This window comes from Molossus molossus, unplaced genomic scaffold (genome assembly GCF_014108415.1).
Source record: "Molossus molossus isolate mMolMol1 unplaced genomic scaffold, mMolMol1.p scaffold_m16_p_2, whole genome shotgun sequence".
In the NCBI taxonomy this organism is placed as follows: Eukaryota; Metazoa; Chordata; class Mammalia; order Chiroptera; family Molossidae; genus Molossus; species Molossus molossus.
In genome coordinates, this window is record NW_023425355.1 from 65,100,699 (window position 1) to 65,110,430 (window position 9,732).

Below are 9,732 nucleotides of genomic sequence, written 5' to 3' on the forward strand. Positions count from 1 at the left end.
GTCAGTGTCCCTGGTTATGTGGTTCTCCAAGCTGCTTTTCAGTTGCCTTTTTATGACGATTTGTCCTTATTTTCATTGTAATTCCAGTTTGTTCCTGGGAGATGGTCTGTGTAGCTTCCATTCACTCTGCCGCCATTTTCCTGTCCGGGTGGTTCACTTTGTAACTTAGTCACTGTGCTCTATGCCTGAGAGCAATACAAAATATTGTTGAATATAAACTGTAATTAAATGTTTAAAATACATCCAAATGGAAGAATCCACTTAGTCAAAGTGACATAAGGAGATTTTATTTCAGTAAACATCTTTCAAAACCTTTCACTGTACAAAATAATCTGCTGGAGAAAACAGATATGACTACAATATAACTGTTAAATTCAAGGGCTTATGGACACCAAATTATACACTGAGCCTTGCTTTCATTACACAGGGTCTAAAGTCCCTCAAGTTAAACAATAAATAAATAAAATACAACTTTTTCTAATCTCTACTGAACTCATAATCATACTTTGGAGCAAATCTGATTGACCAGCATAGCATATCATTCTCATGACCCAGCAAACACAAAAGTAATCACACTATGATGTACATCTTGAATTCAAAAATTCCTTAATATAAATAAATTCTTCATAGGACTATCTGAAGGACTATTTAACTTGCCAGAAGACAAGTAGACAAATGAAGAACTGCACTTTCAAAAGAAAGTTGCTTTTTAAGGAAGACTAACCCATTACTACCATGTATACTGACCAGAATCATTGCTGTGGGGAACATTTGCTAAAATTCTTATTAAACAAATTAGGATAAAAATGAACATTATTTTAATGAGCTAAATATAGCAGATACCTCCTCATCTTTTTTTTTTTTTTTTTCCTTTCTCCCTAATTATATTTGGCAACTTAATTACAAAGTTAGGATATCTGGTAAGTTCCAAATGTAGAAAGTGCTCTTCAACACTAAGGTTATGAATACTTAAACCATGACAAGATTATCTAAATTTCCAAACTTCCTTCTGGCATTTGAATTGTGGCTTCTATTAAAACTACTTAAATATTTTTGGTCTGTAAGTAGACTATACATTTAATGCAAATGCCATTACTTTAAAATATCTTAATGTATTCAGAAAGGACATTTCTTCAATTTATTTTCTGTGGCTGGTAACAAGGTATGATAATTTTTGATACTGTAAGAATTATAATTTTAATATTTGTACAGACAACAAAAAAACTGTGTGTCATGAACTTGCATATATCATTATCATTATGCTAGAAATCTTGAAGTAAAACAAGATTTTAATGGGTCATCGGTTTCACTCCCTAGCAAAATCACAGAAAACTGGTAGGTGTCTGTCTTTTTCTTTCTTTAAAATAAAAAAACAAACAAACAAAAAAACACATTTTGGAAACATGTATTGCAAAATTTACCACATTTCTCTTCACAATTTCTGGTAACTATTGTCTTCATAAAATCCTCTTATTTAATAAAATTTTCACATCACTCTTTAAGCTCTCATTTGAAACTATATGGAAATAGTAGGATTTGCACATAGTAAGCTTCTGTCTAATGAAGTTAGATGTCAGAACAATTGAACAAAAAGTAAGATTTTAGAAAATCCACTATTTGTTTGAGTTACTTCATATCATTCTGGCTGGTGTTGTTTTTCCATTGAATTGACTGATTACTTAATTACATATATACTTTCTAATTTACCATTCATACGTGCTTTTAAATAGACACAGAAGAACCAAAAAAATTGAAAAGCAAAGAAGTATTTCAAATATTTACAACTGAAAGAAAGATCTACATGGGGTATGAAAGTGGGAAGAGAGCTAACATATCACGGGTGCTTATAATTGTGCCAGGCACCATTCTAGGTTTTTCATAGAAATGATATCATCTAATTCTTTGAACAATCTTGCAAGAGGCTATATAATATTCCCATTTCACATGTAAAGAAACTGACGTTCTCAAGATTGTGTAGTTTATTAGTAAAAGAATAAGAATTTAGGTTTAGATCCAGTTGACTCACTTGCTTTCTTTCCATATTTCAACATTCTGCCTTTTGGGTATGAAGAATTACCCAATTATATATACCATTAACTGGACTATTGAATTTAAACTTAAAAGTAATTACTACTTAATTAGTGAATCAACATAAATAAAGCTGGCTATCAATGTGCATTTTTGATGGTGAGATATAAGATATTTGCCTCTATTTTGGTGAAGGATAAAGTCAATCATCTAGCTATGGCTCTTTATAAGAGTAAAAAAATCTGTTTAGCTCAATGTTAATGATTGTCTTACTTAATCATATATAAGTATCTCTAATAGGAATCTCACTGTTCAACTTAATAAGCTTTTTCTGATCTTGTAATGTTCTATAAGACAGGAAAGCAGAGAGAACCTATATTTCCATCATTGTAAACTTGAACAACTAAGCCTAACCCAGTAAATCAACTAACACACAAGTATTAAAAAGAACTCCAGAGTGTGAACTCTAACAAGCTATTGAGATGCTGTTTCTCTTATTTCTTCATATAGCTAACATTGTGTTTTGTATTCTTCCCAGTACTTGAGACAACTAAATGGGAAGTCTAAAGAGAGATAATGCCTCTGAGATGATTGAATTCATCCTTGTTAGATTTCCCAACAGCCACAAATCCAGGGTGTCTTTATCTTGGGACTGATGTTATTCTACCTGGTCACAATATTTGGAAACAGCCTTACTATTGTTTTAGTTAGATGGTATTCTAAACTTCATAACCCCATGTATTTTTCCCAGGAATTTATTTTTTCTTGATATATGTTACTTCACTACCTGAGAGCCATATATCTTGACCCAATGCATCAGGGACTTCCCCACCATTTCCTATACCAGTTATTAGGCACAGATGACAACATCCCACTTTCTGGGCCTAGCAGAGAAGAGTCTCCTCCTTGCTGTCATGGCTTATGACAGGTTTGTAGAAATTTTCAATCCTGTGCACATTATACCATCATTATGAACAATACATTTTGTATACATTTGGCCTTGGGAACATGGGCCAGTACCTTCTTAGTAATAGTCATACCAATTATTGCAATACTTGCTTATTGTTGTGGATACAATATCATCAACCATTTTACCTGTGAGATCCAGGCCCTGATGAAGCTTGTCTATGCAGACACTCATGTCAGTCAGATTCTGGGTCTGGTTATTAGTGTATTCTCACTGCCCCTGCCATTCATCTTCATCATCATTTCCTGATTCAACATTGATGATTCATTCTTTGGAGGCCAGGCTCAAAGCTTTCTCTACTTGTGGATCCTATCTAACTGTAGTCGCCTTATTTTATGGGACAGTCATCTACATGTACCTGAAACGTTAGTCAAAGGAATCTCAAGAAGAAGGCAAAGTCTCAATATTTTATGGTGCAGTTACGCTCATGTTTATACCCTGAGAAATAATAATACATAAAGTGTACTTAGGAAATTATTCAAAGGGAATAAAAAAATCTTAATGGCCCTGTTTAAATCTCACCAATGTGCAGAAAAGAAACAATGAAAACAGTCCATAGAATTTTACCTAATGTTTTTTTTTAAAAAAAAAAACACTAACAACAAAAATTTTAGTAAGCATTCTGTTCATGGTCACCAGAAAGCACTCATTAACAAGTTCATCATGAATGTCAACGTTTTGTCAGGACACATTAACACTAAACCCTATGAATGTACCCAACATAGTTCACAGAGAAAATAATGGTTATAGCATGAAAAAGGAATTCTACAGCCACATTAGCCTATCAGGGAGAGGTTGTTTTATGGGGTATAAAACACAAGCTGTTTTGTGAACAAATATTTTTGTTCTTCCTACACAAGGTAATGTATAATTCATATATAGGCCAGTGCTTACACAACCATAGTACAGTAATTGTACCTCATATCACATTAAGGGTCTTGGACAATTTGAACCTAATGAACAAGGGGTCTCACAATTCCCACATTTAACTGATACCATCTCATGGCAAAAAAAAAAAAGTATCTTTTGTATATAAAGCATATTATCCTTTAATAAGCATTTTTAAATAAATTATTCCAGTTATACTTACAAGTCTTACTTTATTTTTTATTTTTTTATTAATTAATTTATTTATTTTTGTTAAAGGTGTTTCTCGTTTTTCCCCCAATGATTCCCCCCTCCCCCTCCCTCGCTACCTTGTCCCCAGCTTTGTTATCCATGTCCATTGCTCATGCATACCTGCATATAAGTTCTGTGGTTTTTCTCTCCCCCACCACCCCCTCTTCTGGGGATCATCAGTCTGTACCCCATTTCTACGTCTCTGGGACTACCCCATTCCTCAGACTATTATGTTCATTATATTACACAAATAAGTGAGATTATATGATACTTGTCTTTCTCTGTTTGGCTTGTTTCCCTTAGGATAATACTTTCCAGGTCCTTCCATGTCCTCTCAAAGGATAAGAGATCTTTCTTTCTTACAGCTGCGTAGTACGCCATTGTGTATATGGACAACAGCTTTTCTATCCATTCGTCTACTGAAGGACACTTGGACTGTTTCCAGATCTTAGCTAATGTAAATAGTGCTGCCACAAACATGGGGGTACATATATTCTTTCTGATTGGTGTATCAAACTTCTTAGGGTATATTCCTAGAAGTGGGATCACTGGGTCAAATTGTCAGTTCAATTTTTAATTTTTTGAGGTAACACCATATTGTTTTCCATAGTGGCTACACCAGGCTGCATTCCCACCAGCAGTGTACTAGAGTCCCCTTTTCTCCACACCCGCGCCAACACTTGTTGTTTGATGACTTGTTGATGGCTGCCATTCTGACAGGTGTGAGGTGATACCTCATGATTGTTTTAATTTGCATCTCTCTGATGATTACTGATGTTGAGCATTTCTTCATATGTCTCTTTGACATTTGTATGTCCTGTATGGAGAAGCATCTATTTAGTTCCCCTGCCCATTTTTTAATTGGGTTCTTCGTCTTCCTTTTGTTGAGTTTTATGAGCACTCTACATATATTGGAAATTAACCCCTTATCTGATATATCGTTGGCAATTATGCTCTCCCATACAGTGGGTAGCCTTTCCGTTTTGATGATTGTATCTTTCACTGTACAGAAGCTTTTGAGTTTGATGTAGTCCCATGTGTTCACTTTCTCCTTTGTTTCTATTGCTTTGGTGATGTATCAGTGAAAATGCTGCTGCATATGATGTCTGAAATTTTGTTTCCTACAGTTTCTTTTAGGATTTTTATGTATCCATCAGTCACATTTAAGTCTTTTATCTATTTTGAGTTTATTCTTGTGTATGGTGTAAGTTGATGGTCTAGGTTCATTTTTCCGCATGTAGCTGTTCAATTTTCCCAGCACCATTTATTAATGAAGCTGTCTTTACTCCACTGTATGCTCTTGCCATCTTTGACAAATATTAATTGAACATATTGCCTTGGGTCCATTTCTGGGTTCTTTGTTCTGTTCCACTGGTCTATATGCCTGTTCTTGTGCCAGTACCAGACTGTTTTGATTACAGTGTCTTTGTAGTATAACCTGAAATCTGGTAATGTGATCCCTCCAACTTTGTTCTTCTTTTTCAAGATTGCTGTGACTATTTGAGGTCTTTTTTGGTTCCATATGAACTTTTGAAGTACTTGTTCTAGTTCTGTGAAGTATGCCATTGGTATTTAGATGGCTATTGCATTGAATCTGTAGATTGCTTTGGGTAGTATGGACATTTTAATGATGTTCATTCTTCCAATCCATGAACAGGGTATGTGCTTCCACTTTTTTATATCTTCCTCTATTTCTTTTTTCAATGACCTGTAGTTTTCTGCGAATAGGTCCTTTATTTCTTTGGTTAAGTTTATTCCTAGGTATCTTAATTTTTGTTTGCTGCAATGGTAAATGGGATTGTTTTCTTAGTATTTCTTTCTATGAGTTCATCATTAGTTTATAAGAATGCCATCGATTTCTTCACGTTAGTTTTGTATTCTGCTACTTTTCCAAATTCATTTATTAAGTCTAGTAAATTTTTGGCATGATACTATACGTAGAAAACTACAATTCTTACTTTAAAGCAATTTGAATATTATATATAGTAATAAATCTTTTTAAGCAACATTGTTTCTATAAATATTAAGTTTCCATCATATCTATTTCTGATAAAAATATCTGAATCGCAATTTTTTTTTTTTTTTTTTTTTTGCCTTCTGTTTCTCTGTCTCTCTTCCATGATGTGCTTTAGTGACCTTCTGGCTATTTCTCCTCCCACTTTTTATACACATTTATGAGCTTCCACATTTCTGTTTGATCCAAGAGTCTCCAGACAAAGATTGTTATTTTCCCCCCTTCTTCCTCAGTTAATGAAATGCCATATTCACTTTCTGTTATAACATTTATTGCATACTTTATATCATGGTTTCTTATTGATACTTCTTCTCATGTTAATTTTGACTCACTCCATAATTTTTCTGTTCTGCCATAGTACATTTGAAAGATAGTCATGCCCTCTAAAATTTCTTTTCTTCCCACAGTCTTCTCTTAATAGATGGTTATATGGTCACAATATTTTCTGTCCTTGGTCTTTTTCTTTACTTTTTGAAGATTGACTAATTCTGAGATATATATGTTCAGAATAATCTTTTCTTATAAGTTTTTTACTCCATGAGCAAATGGAATTTGGGGCCAGGTTAAATTCTTCATCAACTCCACATTGTACTTTGTTGGTGATTCCATGTATGTAACTGAAATGATTTGTACTGTGAACAATAAAGGCAAAAAGTTTGGGTTCAAATCTATTATTTATTAGCTAGGGCATCTTTGTCAAATTACTAAAATGCTCTGTGTCACTTTTTTTTTTTTTTTTTCATTTGAGAATATCACAGGGGCCGGCACATTCAGAGTGCAATGGATAAGCCTCGTCCTGGGAAAACCACCTTTGTAACCATAGTATTTCCACTGCCCGGTAAGTGTGGGTTTTTGGTTCAGTTATTGTATTTTTCAGTTTTATCGTTTTTATTTTTAAAACATATCTTTTTGTTGATATTTTCTATTTTTTGATTGTTCCAAGAAAATTTGTAATTCTTTATAAGAGCATCCTTTCATGATGGCTGCTTCAAAATCTTTGTCAGATAACTGTAATACCTGATTCATCTTAATACTGGGAGTTGGTTATCTCTTCTCATTTTATTTGTGATTTTCCAAGTTCCTGGAATGACACATAATTTTCATTTTTATTATTATTATTTTTTTTTAATATTATTTTTGTTACAGATGATTCTCCTTTTTTACTCCATTGACACCCTCCTCCCCATACCCCCACTCAGTCCCCAGCTTTGTTGTCCATGTCCATTGGTTATGAGTACATGCATATAAGTTCTGTGTCACTTTTTTAATCCATAAAATAAAGATAAAAATAGTACCTTTCTAACTGTGCTATAGCAAAGATTAAATTGATAATTTACATAAAGTTCTTAGAGCAGTTCTTGGCTCATAGTAAGCAAAGAATAAATTTTAGGTATTTTGTAATTTTCTAAAAGCTTCCAAATACTCCCATTCTTTGTTTTCTAATGTCATTTTTCTTATATACCCTAAGAAGCCTGAACCACCAGTCAGAAAAAATATATGTACCCCTATGTTCATAGCAGCCCTGTTTACAATAGCTATGATCTGGAAACAGCCCAAATGTCCATCAGTAGATGAGCGGATGTAAAAGCTGTGGTACTTATACACAATGGAGTACTATGCAGCTGTAAGAAAGAAAGATCTCTTATCCTTTGAGACTACATGGAGGGACATGGAAAGTATTATTCTAAATGAAACAAGCCACGCAGAGAAAAACAAATATCACATGATCTCGATTATTTGTGAAATATAATGAACACAATAAGCTGAGGAACAAAATAGACCAAGAGACATGTAAGTGGTGTGCAGACTGACATTCTTCAAAAGGGGGGAGGGGATAAACCACAGAACTTATATGCATGTATGTATAACCAATGGACATAGACAACAAAGCTGGGGATGGGATGAAAGGGGATAGGGAGGAGGGAGTCATGGGGAGGGGGAGAAACATCTGTAACAAAAATAAATTAATAAAAAATAATTAATAAATAAAAATAAAGTAAATTTTCTTTATGCATTCTCTCCAAAGTGTACAATAAGAAGCCCAATCTCAAATTTTAGAAACACAGTAATATCATATTTCCCTTTTGGCTCCCACTTTTATGACTTTACCTTTAATATGGTTGACTCCTATTCCAGTTCCTCTGACCTATGCCTGATACATTTTTTTTTTTTTTTTTTTTTTTTATCCTCACCCGAGGACATTTTTCGATATTTTGTTCAGATAGAGTGGGAGGGAGAGAGACAGAGAGAAACATCGACGTGAAAGCGACACATCGACTGGTTGCCACCCACACGACCCAACCAGGGCCGGGGACACACTGCAACCAAGGTACGTGCCCATAGCGGGAACCGAACCCGGGTCTCTCCGGACCGCAGGCCGACGCTCTTAACCGCTGAGCCAAACTGGCCAGGGCTATGCCTGATACATTTTAAGTGAAGACAGCCATAATTTAGAAATAAGATGTATCCAAAAGTTAACTAATAAGTCATCAGCTTGGAACTCAGAGCACATTTTCCCCACTGAAACAGGGTAGCTAGATTCCAAAGACAGCTCACCAACACCTATCTAGGTCATTATTCTATCACAAATAATCCTAAAGGCCCTAGGGACATTTTTAAAGTATGTTTATTAGAAGATAACCTTTGAGCCCCATTTGTATTCTAAAAACACAGGCACTGTTAGATGGTATTATTCCTAAAAAGAAAAAGTACAATGAGGGTCTGTGCATCCACCTTCATGCCCCAGTGCTTATGTGAGGAAATGTGCACAAGATAGAAAAAGGGGACTGTGACACTTCTCTAGAGACTAAAAAAAAAACAAAACTTGCTTCTCTACATGGTTTACATGATTAACAGGACTGATTCACTATTAATTTCATTTTATATTGTTTCTAATGTTGAATGACTTGTTAATACATTGACTGGGTTCATTCTGTCCTCAAATATTTGAAAAATAAAGTATAATAAGAATAAAAATTGAGATTTATTTGAGAGATACAACCCAAGGCTCATTAAGTAACTGAAACTAATAGCCTCTAGGAAAAAAGCTAGAGGATAACTAAACCTTTCCTGGGCTTACAAATCTACCCAGGAAAGTGAGGCTTGACAGTTGTGTTTAACATGGACCCTCCCATACTCACCCAAACCCAGTAGAGGGAGCAACAACCAGAAGAAAACCAACACTCAAGGGGAAAATTTGGAAGAATCCAAAACGCACTGAGACAACCAAAACAGTGAAACTAAAAAATAAATCCCAAATAAAATAATAAGAGAATTCTACAAAAGAAGAGATAAATGAAATGCAGTTAAGAAAGTTATCAGAGGTACAGTTCAGAGTGATAATAATGAACAAGCTAAACAGCATGAGTAAAGATATAGAAACATTGAAAACCAACCAATTTGAAATGAAGAATGACATAGCAGAAATAAAGAACACATTGGAAGAAATAACCAGCAAAGTAGAGAAAGGCAAGGAATCAGAGACAGGGTAGAAAAAAAACTGAATCAGAGAAACAAAAAGAAAAAAAACAACATTAAAAACAGGACTACAGCTTAAGAAAACTGTGGGACAACAGACAGTAACAACATCTGAATCATAGCAGTT

General features: G+C 34.4%; 1 pseudogene; it reads right to left on the reverse strand.

Moving 5' to 3' along the window:
* Positions 1-6,861: 6,861 nt before the first annotated feature.
* LOC118636883 lies at positions 6,862-6,974 on the reverse strand (annotated as a pseudogene).
* Between the last annotated feature and the right edge of the window lie 2,758 nt (positions 6,975-9,732).